At 48.5% G+C, this 17,400-nt stretch overlaps 1 long non-coding RNA gene across 1 annotated transcript; it reads left to right on the top strand.

Annotated features, from left to right (window-relative positions):
* The first annotated feature begins 90 nt into the window (after positions 1-90).
* On the top strand, positions 91-16,664 carry LOC108594079 (uncharacterized). Its single transcript, XR_013524817.1, has 3 exons — positions 91-157; positions 8,490-8,567; positions 12,296-16,664. It is a non-coding gene; the product is annotated as an uncharacterized LOC108594079 (long non-coding RNA).
* The last annotated feature ends 736 nt before the right edge of the window (positions 16,665-17,400 follow it).

Below are 17,400 nucleotides of genomic sequence, written 5' to 3'. Positions count from 1 at the left end.
GCCCCGCCCCGCGCCCAGACGGCCAATCACTGGCTTAGATCTGATTGCGTCACAAAGGCACTGGCAGCCCGCCCCCGCCAAGGTCGCGCTGTTGCCATGGTGACGGCAAACTGGCTCGGTCTGAGGGGCCGAGCTCGCGCAGGAGACCCTCGCACAGGTACTGAAGGGGCAGGTGAGGCGCGGAGGGGCTACGGTTGCTGTAAAAGAGGTCTTCCAAAGCCCCCGGAGCCCTTCTTGTTGGTTAGTGAAGATTTTGGCCCCACCTCGCCTCTCTTCACCGTTTCTGTCACCTTTCCGGATTCCTTCACCGTCTACCCTGGTCTCTTGGGGCCTTCATTCCTTGACCGCGAAAAGAAAGGCGCTTCTTCCCTAAAAAATCTTCCTTTCTTTCTCAAAGTAATCACTCTTCAGGCATCTTGAGCAAAGTGCACTGAGAGCGGAGCCTCCCGAAGGCTGTTCCCTTTGTCAGGGGTTGGAGTAGAGTTAGACCAACTTGGCAGTTCCGCCCAGTTCTGATGGGCAGCACCAGAAACCAAGGACTCCCTGTGTGTGGTATGGGAAAGTGGCCTTGGTAAATGACGTGCGTAGCTGCGGCGCCATCCATGACTAGGGAAGAAGAGCATCTTTAAGAAGCCAACCCCAGCGCCCAGTTTGTGTGGTTTAGAGATATCCAACCCAGGTGCCTTGGGTCTCCAGACCCCAGAGATCTTGAGACAGAGTCTTGCTTCATCGAGCAGCCTGGAGTGCAGTGGCAGGATCTTGGCTCACTGAAATCTCCCCTCCTGGATTCAAGCAATTCTCCTGCCTCAGCCTCCCGAGTAGCTGGGATTACAGGAGCACACCTCCACACCTGGCTAATTTTATATTTTTCTTTTCTTTCTTTCTTTTTTTTCCAAAATAAAGGAGAGTGTCAAGTTTCATATTTTTTCTTTCTTTTTTTTTTTTTGAGATAGACTCATGCTCTGTCACCAGGCTGGAGTGTAGTGGTGCGATTTCAACTCACTGCAACCTCCACCTCCCGGGTTCAAGTGATTCACCTGCCTCAGCTTCCCAAGTAGCTAGGACTACAGCCGTGTGCCACCATGCCCAGCTAATTTTTGTATTTTTTCAGAGAGATGGGGGTTTTACCATGTTGGCCAGACTGATGTTGAACTCCTGACCTTAGGTGATCCACCTGCCTCAGCCTCCCAAAGTGCTGAGATCACAGGCATGAGCCGCCACACCTGGCCAACATCCTGTTGTTTAAGCCACTTTGGCAAGGTTTTCCTGCACTTGAACCTGGAAGCATCCTTTGTGATATGCCATCCTTTATGACAAGGATGTCCCATTGTGAACACCCATGGGACTCTGGACCACCCTCCCACACCCTGCACAGCTTCTGGTGGATCTCACCCTCTCTTTGAAGCCCTTTCCCCACTTGGCTTGAGACAGCATTTCCTTGTCTTCAGCCTTTCTCAGGGGGCCTCCCTGGGTCTCACTTTCTCACCTTTGCAGTGGCAGTGCTACAGACTCTGGCTTTGGAGCCTTCTTTTGATCTCTTCACACTCCTTAAATGAAGGTATTGAGACATGATTTTTAATTCCATCTGCATGCTGACTTTCCAGGCCGCTGTTTTTGTGGACCTCCAGCCTGTTTTTGTGGACCTAAGCTCAAGCAGTCAACTTCCTCACACACATCATGCATGGGTGTTGTATTAGTCCATTCTCACACTGCTGAAAAAGGGCCTGAGACTGAGTAATTTATAAAGAAGAGAGGTTTAATTGGCTCAGGATTCTGCAGGCAATACACAAGCATGGAAGCATCTGCTTCTGGGGAGGGCCTCAGGGAGCTTTCACTCATGGCAGAAGGTAGAGCGGGAGCAGGTGTGGCACACGGCAGGAGCAGGAGCAAGAGAGGGAAGGAGGGGGTGCCCCACGCTTTCAAACAATTGGATCCCTCCAGAACTCACTCACTCACTAATAGGAGAACAGCACCGAGGGGATGATGCTAACTCTTTCATGAGAACTCCGCTCCCATGATCAAATCACCTCCTACCAGGCCTCATCTCCAACACTGGGGATTACAGTTGAACAGGAGATCTGGGTGGGGACACAAATCCAAACCATATCAGATGTCTGATGTTCATTTCACATTGAACATGTTCAAAATAGAATTACTGATACTCCTCAAAAAAATATGACCCTCCAGCAGTGCTCCCTGTTTCAGCAAAGGTGCCAGGCTTACCTGGAGGCCCAGACCTTGACCCTGTTTCGCATGTCCTATCTGGTCCATGTCTGAATCTGTCGCCCCACCACCTCCACGGCTCCTGCTCTGGTCTGTCTCACCTGAACTACTGCAAGAGCCTAAAGAAGGGATCCTCTTGCTACTGTTCTCCTACATTTAAAACCCTGATAGCACTCTGAAGCACTCTGACAGACACATCAGTTTTGTGGATCACTTAGCAATGTGCCTGGTAATGGCTCTCAGAGGGGGACTGGGATCCAGATCTCCAGGGCCCACTCTGGTTCTATTGCCTGGAGTTCATCTTCAGGTCTAACCACATGGAGCGAAGCTCAGCCATGGCCATTTACTCCCCCACCCTGCTCCTGGGAGCAGAGATTCTATGTTGAAGAACTCGAGGCAAAAACAGGCAGGGATGTTAGGTCCTCCAGCAGGGAGGGGTGTCTAGACAGGCATGGGCTCCAGCAGGAGCATGGAGCTGGGGCAGTAAGCAGATGTTGTTCCAGAGAGGCTGTGGAAACACACTGCAATGATTTCAGAGCCCGCCCCATGCCTGAAGTGAGTGGCCTTGGTGAAGCACTTACCCACGATCTCAGCTGACCTCCAGGACAGAGCTGAGATGGATAGATGTTAGTCACCAAAGTTCAAAGGGATCCTCTTTCTCGAGGTCTCCAGTGGCACTAAATGAAAATGAGGGGCCACAGCATGAGCTCACTCATGATGCTGCACTGTTTGATGCTCTTTGCTCATGTTAACTAATTGAAAACACACAACCCACCAGTGGGGAGGCTCTGTTATCGTTATTCTGTAGAAAGGCAAAATGGAAATTCAGAGAAGCCACAGCCAGCTTGCAACTCAGTCTCTATCCTCTCAGCTAGGATCCCAGCTGTGACAAGACACTCCCCTCTGTGGCTTCCTGACTGTGAATTTGTGTCCCAGCCAACCATGGAGTTGTGGAGAGTTTCTTCCTGTTTTTGCCTGAGAGTCCTAGAAACCTTCACTCAGCTACTGGACACAGTCTCGGGGTAATGTTGACTGGTGCAAAGATGTCTGCACCACCAGCCATGTCCTTGTGGTGTCATTTGCTGAGTGTCCAATCTGGCTCTTTCCACCCTGCCTTTGAGATGGTCCTCTGTTAGAGATACAGTTTTTAGCTTTTAACTTAAATTGAGTCTCCAGACAAGCATGGCAGAAAAGCAGAAACCATCTGCCCCCAGGTGACCTGACGGCCTGGTGAAATAATGACAGTAGCTGGCAACAGAAGAGTTGAGAGGAGAAGCAACCCCTCATGGGGTGCGACCCAGACCGATTTGGTAGGCATTTCCCCAGGGGCACACAGCACAGCACAGTCAGGACATGGATGAGGCCCCAGGCCTTCCCATTCCCTCTGGAAAGAGTACGAATTCTAGGGCATTTTATTAATATAACAGTTTATTCATACCTTGTACATTTTGCATATGCAAAATTAGCTTCCGAGCTTTACTTTTAGATTTTAGAACTTTTTCCACCCTGTGGGCTGCATAAACAGGTCAGCAGGTTAGCTCTTCAGTTTGTAGCAAATAGAAAATGTGGAGCTAATTAAAGGTCAAGGACACCACGGTACCTGGTATTTTTGGGGCCTTTCTTGTGTGGTTGCTGTCTCTGGTGATGAGGTGAGGGATCCGGCTGTCTGTGAAGCACCAAGATGGTTTGGGTGTAAAGCCAAGCTGCCAGTCTTGGTGTCTCCTGAGTTTAGTGTCTGATCACAGGGAACCATGACATGACAAAGGCATGTCTGCAGAGGTTGGCCTCTTGGCCGAGGGTGAGGCAGGCACAAGACTGCACAGAGGAAGCGGGGGGCACACCAAGTCCTCTGGTGTGTTCTTTCAAGCCACAACACAAAAGAAAACCACAACAAGAAGCAAGGAAACAATTCACACCGAGGACAAGAATGAAGCCTGGGGGTTGTCCAGGGGTTATGCTCACCTCCAAGGCCAGTGGTGGCACCCTTGAGAGGCTGACCCAGGCTCAGGTGCACAGAGGCCACCTGAGGACATGGTGTGTCCTGAATTCTACGGGGAGTCTTTCTATTCATTATTTATCCTTACCTTTATAACCTCTCTCACACACGGTATCTTATTTATTATTTTATTTTTTTCCTTCTTGAGACAGGGTCTTACTCTGTTGTCCAGGCTGGAGTGCAGTGGTATGATCCCAACTCATTGCAGACTTGACTTCTTGAGCTTAAGTGATCCTCCCACCTCAGCCTTCTTAAGTGCTGGGATTACAGACTCCAGCCATTATACACAGCCTCATGTATTCTTTTAAAGTGAGGAAAATGACCATATCCCAAACTTGAATTATAACAAAACCTGCACAAGCCTTCAACACAGCCCTCAAAATGTCCTGTGAAAATGTGGTTTGGGAAAAACTCACCTTTGGAGATAATTTAGGGACAAGGAACCAGCAAAGGATCATCCTGAAGATATGGCCCACAGAAGAATGATGGGACACAGGCAGGTGAGTCAGAGCACTGACCAGAAGGTGTGGCCGCATGCTACCTGAACAGCAGGTGACACTGGTGGAGGGAGTAGCCTCCGCTGCAAACCAGAGGCGAGGGTGGAGATACAAGAGTGTGGGGAGGTGGCAGGGCCTCTGGGGAGAGGGATGTGGTCTGGCCAAGCTTGGGGTTGGAAAAGCCCAACTTGGAAATGATTTCCTTGGGAGTAGGCTGCAGGGAATTTAGTGCCACACATCTATTGAAGGATGTCTTCCAAGCTCCTTACATGCAGAACCAGAACCGGAAGTCCTCACTTATTATCATTTTATTCTTGGGGCTCCACCTTCCTTAAGACATCAAATGAATCAGGATTGAACTGAACCAAAGTTTAAAACTATCTGCACAGAAGTGCCACAGCACTGAATATTGCCAGATTGCAGGCTTCTGGCCAAAGCAGCAAAGTTACCTTCTGAAAACCTGCAAGGCTAGGAATGAGCCTCACCCAGGGAATCACCCAAGGCTGGAAGGAAGTTCCAGCCACAGGGAGGAAGGCAGTTCAGGTGTACAGCCACAAGGCCGCACTCACTGGGGCTCTGGCCTGCAGAGGCTCCCAGGTCAGGGAAGGCAGGAAGCACAGTGCTTCAGTGAGTAGCAGAGAAGGCCTTTGATCCTCAGAAAGGAAGAAAAGAAAAGGATTAGCTAGGGGGGCACATTGCTTCATGCCTGTAATCCCAGCACTTTGGGAGGCTGAGGCAGGCAGATTGCTTGGGCCCAGGAGTTCCAGACCAACCTGGGCAACACAATGAGACCCCATCTCTACCAAAAAAACTCAAGCAAACAAAAATTGGCTGGGTGTGGAGGTGCGCACCTTGGGAAGCTGTGGTGGGAGGATCACTTGAGCCATGGAGGTGGAGGCTGCAGTGAGCTATGATTGCTTCACTGCACTCCAGCCTGGGTAACAGAGCGAGATCCTGTCTCAAAAAAGAAAACAAAAAATGAGAACGTGCAGAAATAGAAAGGAATAAGCAAAAATAATCTAAACAAGGAGTGGAGACAAAAAGTGCAGGGAAAATGACAGAAAACTGTCCACTCATCTGAAACACAGGTGGTGTCCCTGTACCGAGACGATTGGTAACCTCCACGCTCTAGGGCTGGCTGCAGGCAGGCTTGGAATGAGGAGGAATTTTCAGAAAAGAACACCTCAAAATGGAAATATTTCAAAGACCAAGCAGTGTAAAAGCATTTCCAGGAAGACCTAGGCTTTAGACCCTACTGAAGGGCTCCCAGGCCCAGGCTTCCCCTGGGCAGGGGTGGGGTCTCTCAAGCAGTTTTGCCTCCTCTTCATGGAAATACCATGGTCCTAGAATAGAATCTAGGCCTAAAGAGGGGCCTCCCTGGCCTCCAGGGGAAGAAGCACTTTAGTGTAAATGTAAATTTTTTTTCAATAGTTTTGTTTTATGTTGTTTGAACACTCTCTAGGGGAATCCGCTGCACACGCCAATGTGGGCAGCATTCATCCTAGTAGTTCTACCAAAGGGATCTGGGTCTGAGGACTTGGAGTTCATTACATGCTCCTGCTGGGGCCTGACAAAGGTGCTGCAGCAGCATCCCAGGTGGCCTCAGGATGGAGCTGCGAGGACACGGGATCCCCAAAGGTTAATGAAGTTCTCTCATAACCTCCACAGCGAGGACATTCTCTATCAGGAGAACCAGCCCTGGAGAACTACTTGTGCTTGTCCCAGTTCTGAGCACTTGGTACTTTAACTCATTCAATGCCTACAGCCACCAGATTTGAAAAAGTGAGAGGAAGCCCAGGTGTGTCGAGTCACTTGTTCAAGCTTGAGCAGCTGGCCTGTGGCCAACCCAGCATCTGAAATCAGGTGCTGCAAGTCAAAGTCCAGCCCTGTCCTCTGGCTCCCGGGACTTCTGTCACCTGTGCTCTCTGGGGTCCACTTCCTCATGCTGCAGCCTCTGCCAGTCTCCAGTGATGGGAAGGGTCAGCATAGCCCGTGCTCAGCCTGACCCAGGCTCTTCTCTACTAAAGCAGAATGGGGGGGAGCGGTGAGTGAGTTAATGCCAGATGTTTGTTCATGGTGGAGCAGGGGATTCAGCTCAGGCTCTGCTGGGTGGGTGGCAGGCACAGGCTGATCCCTATCTGTCCTGCAGAGGGCAGCCCTGTCCCCAAGGTCACAGAGCTGGTTCTGCCTTCTGACACTGAGCTGTTTGAGATTTTGCTGTTTCCATGAACTCTCCATGGAGTTCTCTGGCCTGCTCTGCTTTCATGGTGTTCTTTCTAGAACGCTTGGCTGACAATCGGCAGGGCAGGAGGTGGGGAGCACTCAGGACCAGTGTGGCTACCAGTGAAGCCCAGCTTCCTCTGTCCTGAGACACCTCCAGCCCCAGGCCCTCCCCTGCCTCCCTGGCCCAGAGCCTCCAGCCTCTCCTCAGCTCCCTCCCACATATTCTTGTCTTCATGTTGTCATGATGCCCTGGGAGGCCCTGGCTGAGGCAGGTTTTCTGCCCTCCTTCCAGAATACTTTCAGGCTGGCTAAATGGCAGGCACGTCTTTTTCCCAGGATGAGCCTGTCCTGTGCACCATCGGCCTAACCCCTGCTGAGTTGCTGGGCTGTCCAGCATGTGGCCCAGCTGCCCTGAGGGTTGTCATCATGATGAGCAGACATTCTCATTGCTGGGATCTGGGCTGTCTAACAGTGAACCGATTCCATGTCCAAGCCCCTGACTCTCTCCCCAGTGGAACTGGCCAGCAGCTCATGGCTGAGTAAAAACTTCCTCTCCACCAGCTGCCAGGCTGCCGACTACTGGTCTGATTGCGGAGGCCCAGGGCTTGCTGGTGGCCCCTTCCTCCTGCACTGCCTCCTCTAGGGTCTGAGGGGTCCATGAACGGTCCTCAGGAGCAAGTCTACCTTGAGGACCAGTCTGGACTTGAGGCCCATGGAGCTCAGTTTGTGAAATCACATTCATGCTGGTGTGTGGGGTAAGTGTATTCAGAATTGTGTTTGTAGGTGACAAAGTAAATATTCTGAGATGGCCAATTTGTTTAGCTCTCCAAGAGTCTGTGACCCCTGAGGCATTAAAAGCCACCTATTGGAGGAGACCCATCCTTCTCCGGAAGGCCTGAGATGGACTCTTTCCAGTTCCCATTTTGCTCCCATTCCCAAAGGGGCAGCGCGTCCGTGGGGAGCCTCAGGCCTGGGCTGGGGATGAGGGTGTGGAAGGCAGGCCAGCGTCCCATGACCTTCTGGGGCTCACCTAGGGACCTGCATGAATCACTGAATGCCCCACCATAGCGTAAAGCCTTCATGAGGGGCACTGCCATGGGTTGGGGTAGGGATGCTGTCAGCAAGGGGCCAGGTCTGTCCCTGCTGTGGGCCTGGGATAGCAAGAGAGTGTGGTCTGTGGCTGGTCCTGTGTGCGATTTACCCTCGAAGTGGCTGCAGCAGGGAAGATGCTGACCAGAGCGCCTGTCCCTTGTCCAGTTTCCTTTGAAACTCACCCATGTTCCCTTCATTGTAATCTCTTGTTCCTGGGCAACTAGACTAACCATTAGGTGAGTTTTTTGGGCAGAAACCAGAACAGGGCAGGCATCTGAAATGGAAGCCTCCCTGTCTTGATGTCCCTAAGCAGTGCCAGGGCTGTGGCGGGAGCTGCTCTTTGCACTGGGCCGTCACTGAGCTAGAGCCTGGAAGGTGGCAGGGAGCTGCTGGAGCCCAGGTGGAGGCAGCCTCACTCTCACAGGCCTCACAGGATACTGCTGCTTTCTTTTTTTTAGACCTACCTGATGACCAGGATGCTGTTGATGAGCTGGGGTGGTGGCATGCCTGTAGTCCGGACTGCTCAGGAGGCTGAGGTGAGAGGGTCGCTTGAGCCCAGCAGTTTGAGGTTGCAGTGAGCTAGAGTTATGTGTGTTTTTTGTAGAGATGGGGTCTTGCAGTGTTGCCCAAGCTGGTCTGGAACTTTTGGCCTCAAGCTCAGCCTCCCAAAGCACTGGGATTATAGGCATGAGCCACCACACTCAGCCCAGTGTTTGACTTATTTATTTTTATTTATTTATTTTTTTGAGATGGAGTCTCGCTCTGTCATCCAGACTGGAGTACAGTGACTCGATCTCAGCTCACTGCAACCTCCCCCTACCAGGTTCAAGTGATTCTCCTGCTTCAGCCTTCCGAGTAGCTGAGATTACAGGCATGTGCCACCATGCCCAGCTAATGTTTGTATTTTAGTAGAGATGGAGTGTCACCATGTTGGCCAGCCTGGTCTTGAACTCCTGACCTCAAGTGATCCACCTGCCTCGGGCTCCCAAAGTTCTGGGGTTATAGGCGTGGGCCACTGTTCCCAGCCCAGTGTTTGATTTAAAATGCTGTTGTGCAGGTGCAGTCCTGCAAATGATGCCCAAATGATCATCCAGCAAGGGGAGCAGGTGAACTGCCCGGGAGCTGAAACTGCATGGATCGTCCCCGACCCCGCACCGGCGCTGTCCTTTGACCACAAGGGGGCTCCAAGGCCGCACTTGTGGTTGGGCTCAGCATCCTCGTCAGTGGCCGTAGCTTTTGGGTCACCTTCTCAGCACAACCCTGAAAAAACTTCATCGTTTATTCCAGCAACTTCCGGAAAGGCCCATCAACTCTTCAGTAGAAAGCAGAAACAAATTTATCCCTAGGGCTCTCTGAACTTTCGCCTTTTTGTGTTCGACACTTATAAATTGTCATATTGTGACCCTTATCCTAGTCCTAATCAGCCCCACATTGAAAGACCCCAAACCAGACTTCATAGTATCCCAGATGTCTCAACCCTGCCCTTTTTCCACCACGCGACCTGAGAAGGATAAGGTCTTCTCAGGTCTTATCCTAAAGAGAAAGAAGGAGAGCAGGGGAGAGAGGGAGGGACAAAGGGAAAGAGAGAAGAAAAAAGGAATAAAAGGGGACAAAAAAGAAGGAAAGAAGCAAACGAAAATAAACAGCAGTAGCTTTTATTTTCTTTTTAGAGACAGAGTCTTGCAGAAGTGCACTGGTGGGATCACAGCTCACTGCAGCCTCAAACTCAAGTGATTCTCCCACCTCAGTGCCCCTGAGCAGGAGTAGCTGGTGCGAGCCATCGCAGGTGCGAGCCATCACAGGTGCGAGCCATCACACCTGGTTCATTTTTGTATTTTTTTTTAGAGACTGGGTCTCACTATGTTGCCCAGACTTGTCTTCAACTCCGGGCCTCAAGTGATCCTGCTACTGTTGACAGTAGGTATTTCAGATGAGTTCTATGATTGTTTTTCTACGTATGATATAAGTGAAGTAAAGAAGTAAAAAATAATCACCTAAGATAAAACCATTTGGAGGAATTAAAATTTCTTTTTTCTTATCCTTTCTAGTGTCTGTTAACACAACAAATAGTTTAAAATAATCTAAGAGATCATAAGCAAACCTTTATGTTTCTCAAACTGAAAAAGAAATAAAGGTAGGAAAATCCTGAAGCCACACCCAGCAGAGGAAATTTACAAGGTCGTCTCAATGTCTGAATGTGTAGCATCACCATTTAGAGTGTGGAAATTTCCACATCAGGTCCATGTGGTGGACATCTAAGAGAAACTTGAAAGGCCACAGGGTGAAACATGTAATGTGGTTCTGCGTTGGGAATTTAGGTGCCTGCCACTTTTTTCTACCTTCTAGTTTCTTTGTTTTTACTAATTTCGACAATCAACAAGTATTACATGATAGACAATAAAAAGGAAAATGAAGAAGGAAATGGCAAAGACTATCAACAGACAGCTCAAAGCCAGAAACATGCATTGAGGTCTGGCAGGGCTCAGCCTGTGATCCCAGCACCTTGGGAGGCTGAGGCCGGAGGGTCGCTTGAGCCCAGGAGTTCAAGATCAACCTGGGCAATATAGTGAGACCCCATTTCTACAAAAATATTGAAAAATTAGCCAAGCATGGTGGTGCATGCCTGTGGTGCCAGGTACTTGGGAGGCTAAGGCAGGAGGATCACTTGAGCCCAGGAGGCAGAGGTTACAGTAAGCTGAGATCACACCACTGGACTCCAGCCTGGGCAACAGAGCAAGACCCATTCTCTACATATATATTTATAAATTTTTAGCAGCCATGAAAACAATGTTCAACTTCTTTTATTATTAAATGAAAACGAAACTACTGAAATTCTCTTTTTTTCATTCTCAGAGGAATGGGTGTCTCTTTACATAATACCCAGGGTAAGAGACAGTGCTGTGAGCCTGCTCATCATAAGTATACATGAAACCTTCCCAGTGAGGCACGGCACATACAGGGGTGAGAGACAATGGGAGGGGCTTGAGAATTTGTAAAATTCTTTTTGTGGTAGAAAAGAAATAGACAACTGTTAAATTTATGAAATAAATACAAGTAAATAAATATAAGTGTGGATCTTAAGGACAACCACCATAAAAATAAAGAGTGGATTGCTGCTGGGCACGGTGGCTGATGGCTGTAATCCCAGCACTCTGGGAGGCTGAGGCAGTCGGATTGCTTGAAGTCAGAAGTTTGAGACCAGCCTGGCCAACATGGCAAAACCCTGTCTCTACTGAAAATACAAAAATTGGGCCAGGCGTGGTGGCTCATGCCTGTAATCCCAGCACTTTGGGAGGCCGAGGTGGGCAGATCACCTGAGGTTCAGAATTCAAGACCAGCCTGACCAATAAGGTGAAACCCTGTCTCAAAAAAAAAAAAAATAATTATAATAATAAAGAAAATACAAAAATTAGTGGGATATTATGGCGTGTTGTAATCCCAGCTACTCGGGAGGCTGAGGCATGAGAATCACTTGAACCCAGGAGGTTAAGGTGGCGGTGAGCCAAGATCATGCCACTGCACTCCAGCCTGGGTGACAGAGCAAGGTTCTGTCTCAAAAAAATCCACAAGACAAAAAAACAGAGTACATTGCTTTGTAAGGCACCACAGAAAAGCCCTCAAAGCATGATCTATCTGGTGGATGCATAAAATAAAAGTAAGCAGACAAACTCTCTTTGCAAACTACATCTATAAGGGACTTTCCTTTTCTTGTTAAAGTTTATCTACCAAGACCTGCAACTGCCACATTTAAGACTTTAGGAGCGTCCCCTTTAAAATCAAGCATGAGGTCAGATGTGCAGGTCACTGTGCCATAGTGAGCTGTGGTTTGCAGGTGCAGTGATCATGTATGGAGACCGTTCACCAAATGAAACAGCTGTCTCCTGTGTTTTGCACCTCGAGGCTCTCCCTTTGTCGGGGTACCTGCTCCTATGGGCATGCCCAGGCTGACTTTAGGAAAGGAGGTGGGACACAGTCAACACTGTGGTTGTTTCCACAGCAGGAAAGTGTTGGTTTCCACCTCTGCATCCTGGCGGCATCCTAGGGGCAGCATAAGAGGCAGAAAGATGAGCTCCAACGTCAGCTTTTCTATTTTTTAATGTGTATTTAATACCCTGGGTGTCAGTGCAAAAATAGCATGTGTGTGTATCACAGATTCTCCTCTCTACCCATGCACAAACACACTCCTTGACCAAAAAAGTGCAAACCGGAATTGGAAAAGTGTCCACTCATGACACTGAATGTTTTGGGCCTTTTGCTCTCTCAGGTTTTGCGTCACAGAGATTACTGGGAAACCACATACACTGCTTGAGTCGGGAGGACGGGACCTTCGGATTCCATCCCATCCACACAGTGAGTGCACAGCCACGTGTAAGAGGCCTATTGTCAGTGTGCATATAGCTAAGAAAGAAGCCGCGTTGCTAACAGGCCAATTGATCATCCAAGCACAATTATTTAAGTAATCAAAACAAACTGTTAATCCATTAGGCCAATTGTGAGACTGAGATGTGCTGTTACTAAACAATTATTAAATAAGCCGTGTGTGTCACATAAAGATTGAAGTAGAATTTGGGAATGTCATAATTTCTATTTTTTTTTTTGAGACAGAGTCTTGCTTTGTCACCCAGGCTAGAGTGCAGTGGCATGAACTCGGCTCGCTGCAACCTCTGCCAGCTGAGTTCAAGCAATTCTCTGCCTCAGCCTCTTGAGTACAGGTGCCTGCCACCACGCCCAGCTAATTTTTGTATTTTTAATAGAGACAGGGTTTCGCCATGTTGGCCAGGCTGGCCTTGAACTCCTGACCTCGTGAACCACCCCTCTTGGCCTCCCAAAGTGTTGGGATTATAGGCATGAGCCACTGCGCCCGGCCAGGAATGTCGTAATTTCTAACTCAAACATTGGTTCTCAACTGAAAAAATAAGAGGAAATGTAAGAGTTAAGCAGAAAACAGTTTCCATTGTCAACTCTGTCCTACAGGAATTTTAAACACATAGATGCCCAGGGCCACACCTGGAGACATCAGTGCAGGATATGGGACTGGGCTGGGGAGCAGCTCTTTTGAAGAGTCTCACGATCTTTCCATTGAAAATAGTGACACGAAACTGGCATTTTCTTTCCTCTCCAGAATCAGATCTGACAGTAAGTATGACGATCTCCATGTGCATGAGGGAGAGTTGCAAGGCTGACCTGTCCGTGGAGAGGTTCACTGACCAGGGCTGGGGAGGGCGCACTCAGAATGGGCTTCAGGAGGAGGGGCATCCTGCCTCCCAAATTAAAACATCCCCCTTACAAGTTCAGCAACAAGTGCAGCTGCCTTCTCTGAGAGGAATAAATCATTTGCAATAAAAAAAATGCCACAGCATGGACACCCCCTTTAAAGGTCATGCTAAGTGAGAGAAGCCAAATGCAAAAGGCTATGATGCTAGATCGTATGATCAGATGCCATTTGCATCAAGTGCTGAGAGAAGGACATCCACAGACGGAAAGTGGGTGTCAGGATGGGGGCGGGGTGAGGCGACAGAAGTGCTGGAAAACTGGATTGTGGTGAGCTTGCTCAACTGCACACATTAGCTAGAAATCATTGATTCACACCTAAAATGGATGAATTTTTTCTTTTCTTTTTTTTTTCGAGACAGAGTTTCACTCTTGCAAGCCACCATGCCTGGCCAAAAATAGATTAATTTTATGCAGGAAGGAGGTGTAGATACCCACACCCAGGAGCAGGTCAGGTGCAGGTGAAAGGCCCCAGCAGGGCTGGCAGGGCCAGGGGGAAGACTCTGTGGCCCAGCAGCTGGTTCTGAGCCAGGTTCTGCTGCCCCTTGACAGACATTTTAGAAACCTCAGCCTCTTCATCTCCATAAGCTGGGGTGATGGCACTGCAGGCTGGCAGGCTACACTGGAGATGCAGCCCTCCAGGTGGAGAATGGGGTGCCACTCTGCCCACAGCCAGGAGCAGAGGGTCCTGTCTGGGGGCTCCTAGTGTGACCTCAGAGTGCCCAGGGGGCCACTGAGTCCAGCAGCTTGTGGAGCCCATATGCACACTCAGCTTTCCTGGGGCCATATCTAAAAAGTAGAAAGAAGCAGGTGCAATTCATCTTATAGATTTTAACGAAATATACTCCAAATATCATTACTCTAATAGGTACTCAGTATAATATTTATTTATTTAATTATTTAGTTTTGAGATGGAGTCTCACTCTGTCACCCAGACTGGAGTACAATGGCAAGATCTCGACTCACTGCAACCTCCACCTCCCGGACTCAAGTGATTCACCATGTTGGCCAGTCTAGTTTTGAACTCCTGACCTCAGGTGATCCACCCAGCTAGGCCTTCCAAAGTGCTGGGATTACAGGCATGACCCTCTGTGCCTGACCTTTGTTTTGTTTTTTATTTTTTTTTTGAGATGGAGTCTTGCTGTGTTGCCAGGCTGGAGTGAAGTGGCACAATTTCGGCTCATGGCAACCTCCACCTCCCAAGTTCAAGTGTTTCTCCTTCCTCAGCCTCCTGAATAGCTGGGACTACAGGTGCATACCACCATGCCCAGCTAATTTCTGTATTTTCGGTAAAGATGGATTTTACCATGTTGGGCCAGGGTGGTCTTGATCTCTTGACCTCGTATTCTGCCCGCTTCAGCCTCCCAAAGTGCTGGATTACAGGCGTGAGCCACTGTGCCCGGCCAATTATTATTTTTATTTATTTCAGAGAGGGAGTCTCTGTAACCCAGGCTGGAGTGCAGTGGTGTGATCTCAACTCACTGCAGCTTCCACCTCCTGGGCTCAAGTGATTGTCCTCCTGCCTCAGCCTCCAGAGTAGCTGGGACCACAGACACGTGCCACCACACCTGGCTAACATTTTTGTTGCTGTTGTAGAAATGGGCTCTCCCTTTGTTGCCCAGGCTGGTCTCAAACCCCTGGTCTCAAGTGTTCCTCTCACCTCAGCCTCTCAAAGTCCTGGGATTACAGGTGTGAGCCACTGTGACTAGCCATGTAACAGTTATTAACCAGACATTTTACAACCTTTTTTTCTTACAAAGTATTCAAAGTCCAGTGTGTACTTTGCCCTCACAGCACAGCATTTTCATTTGGACCTGCCATGTTTCAAATGTCCAGCCGTTGCCTATAGCTCCTGGTCACAGTCGTGGACAGTGTGGGTGGGAGGCACACAGGACAAGGGAGGGGGTTCTCCAAGCCTGGGGGTGCCAGCTACCCCAGGGGTGTGCCCATCCCTTCCTCTCTCTGCAGCAACAGCCCAGGAGGCCCAGGGACAGGTATCCAGGGCCCGTGGGAGTCTCCTCTGCAGGCATGAGAAGCCACCCTCACAGACAGGCCCAGGTGGTGCCCTCTCCCTACCCACCCTGGGAGCTGGGCACTTGCTCTCTTCACCAGCATGTTGGCCAGGCTGAGACCGTTGATATAGGACCTAGCTCTGGGTTGTGGGGCTGGCTGCTGTGGAGAGCACTGGTGGAGCCCAGGGCTTCAGAACAGCAAGGGGCCCAGGGGCCCAGGTCATGCCTGGCACAGATGAATGCACACCTGCTAATTGTTCTCAGCAAGTCTTTTCACTATTACTACCCTGAAGGCCAGCTTGTGAGAGCCAGGCTCCCTCTCAATACCTGAGCCTGAATATTTCTTTGAATGATAGGAACTAAAATCAACAACATACAAAACAAACAAATGATGGGGGAAAAAGGGGACTGAGAGAGAGTGAGGGAAACGTCTTTACCAGTCCTTGCAGATTGGCTCTGTCCAGGAGTCCTTTTTAAAAACTACCTGTTTCCAAAACTTTTTCAACACCCTGAAAATAAACTCTGTGCCCGTTAAGCAATACCTCCCAGTTCCTCCCTGCCCTCAGCCTCTGGTCACCTGCAATCTACTTTCTGTCTCTCTGAATTTGCCTATTCTAGATATTTTATATAAGTGGAATTATGCAATATTTGTTCTTTTGTGCTTTTTTGTCTGGCTTATTTCATTTAGAACAATGTTTTCTAGGGTCACCCATGTTTTAGTGTGTATTAGAACTTCATTTGTTTGTACAGTCGAATAATATTTCATTGTATGTATATAACACGTTTTGTTTAGCCATTCATCTGTTGATGGACACTTGGGTGGCTTTCACACTTTAGTTATTGTGCATATGTATTCTGCTGTTGACGGCAGAGTGTTCTGTAAATGTCTGTTGGATCCTGATGGCTGGTAGTCTTTTTCAGGTCTTCTATATCTTTGGTGATTTTTTTTTTGTTCGTTTGTTTAGTAGTTCTATCAATTGCTAGAGAGGGTTGTTGAAGTCCTGACTGTATAGATTTGTTTATTTCTTTTTTTGTTGTTTATTTTTAAATTTTTGTTTCATTTTCTTACATGACCATTCCTCAGGAAGATTTGTTTATTTCTTGTCTCAGTTCTATCAGTTTTTCTTTTATGTATTTTGAAGCTCTTTTGTTTGGTGCATACACATTTAGGAATGCTATGTTCTTTTGATATGCAGACCCTTCTTGTCATTATGTAATGTCTCTCTTTGGAATTTTCTTTGCTTTGGGAAGTCTACTTTATTTGATATTAATATAAGCACTCTTGTTTGTTTTTTTTTGGTATGGTATGTCTTTTCTAGCTTCCTTCCTTCCTTCCTTCCTTCCTTCCTTCCTTCCTTCCTTCCTTCCTTCCTTCCCTTTCTTCCCTTTCTCTCTCTCTTCCTTCCTTCCTTCCTTCCTTCCTTCCTTCCTTCCTTCCTTCCTTCCTTCCTTCCTTCCTTTCTTTCTTTCTTTCTTTCTTTCTTTCTTTCTTTTTTCCTTCCTTCCTTCTTTCTCTCTCTTCCTTCCTTCCTTTCTTTCTTCCTTTTCTTTCTTTCAAGACACGGCCTCACTTATGTTGCCCAGGTTAGATTCCAACTCCTGGGCTTAATGGATCCTCTCGCCTCAGCCTCCTGAGTAGCTGGGATTACAGGTATGAGCCACCACATCCAGTGGTATCCTTTTGCTTTTTTTTTTTTTTTTTGAGACAGAATCTCACTCTGTCATTCAGTGGCATTATCTTGGCTCACTGCAACCTCTGCCTCCCAGGTTGAAGTGATTCACCTGCCTCAGCCTCCTCAGTAGCTGGGATTTCAGGTGCATGCTGCCACACCTGGCTAATTTTTGTATTTTTAGTGGAGACAGAGTTTCATCCTGTGTTGACTAGGCTGGTCTCAAACTCCTGACTTCAAATGATTCTCCTGCTTCATCTCCAAAAGTGCTGGGATTATAGGTGTGAGCCACCGCACCTGGCCTATTCTTCTACTTTCAACCTGCCTATATCATTGAATTTTAAGTTTCTTGTAGAAATTATATTCTTGACCATGGTTTTTTTTAAAACAAATTTTCCTCTGCCAAACTCTTTTAA

Source organism: Callithrix jacchus, chromosome 12 (genome assembly GCF_049354715.1).
Source record: "Callithrix jacchus isolate 240 chromosome 12, calJac240_pri, whole genome shotgun sequence".
In the NCBI taxonomy this organism is placed as follows: domain Eukaryota; kingdom Metazoa; phylum Chordata; class Mammalia; order Primates; family Cebidae; genus Callithrix; species Callithrix jacchus.
The sequence above is the reverse complement of the archived record's forward strand: the minus strand, read 5'-3'. Positions and strand labels throughout refer to the sequence as shown.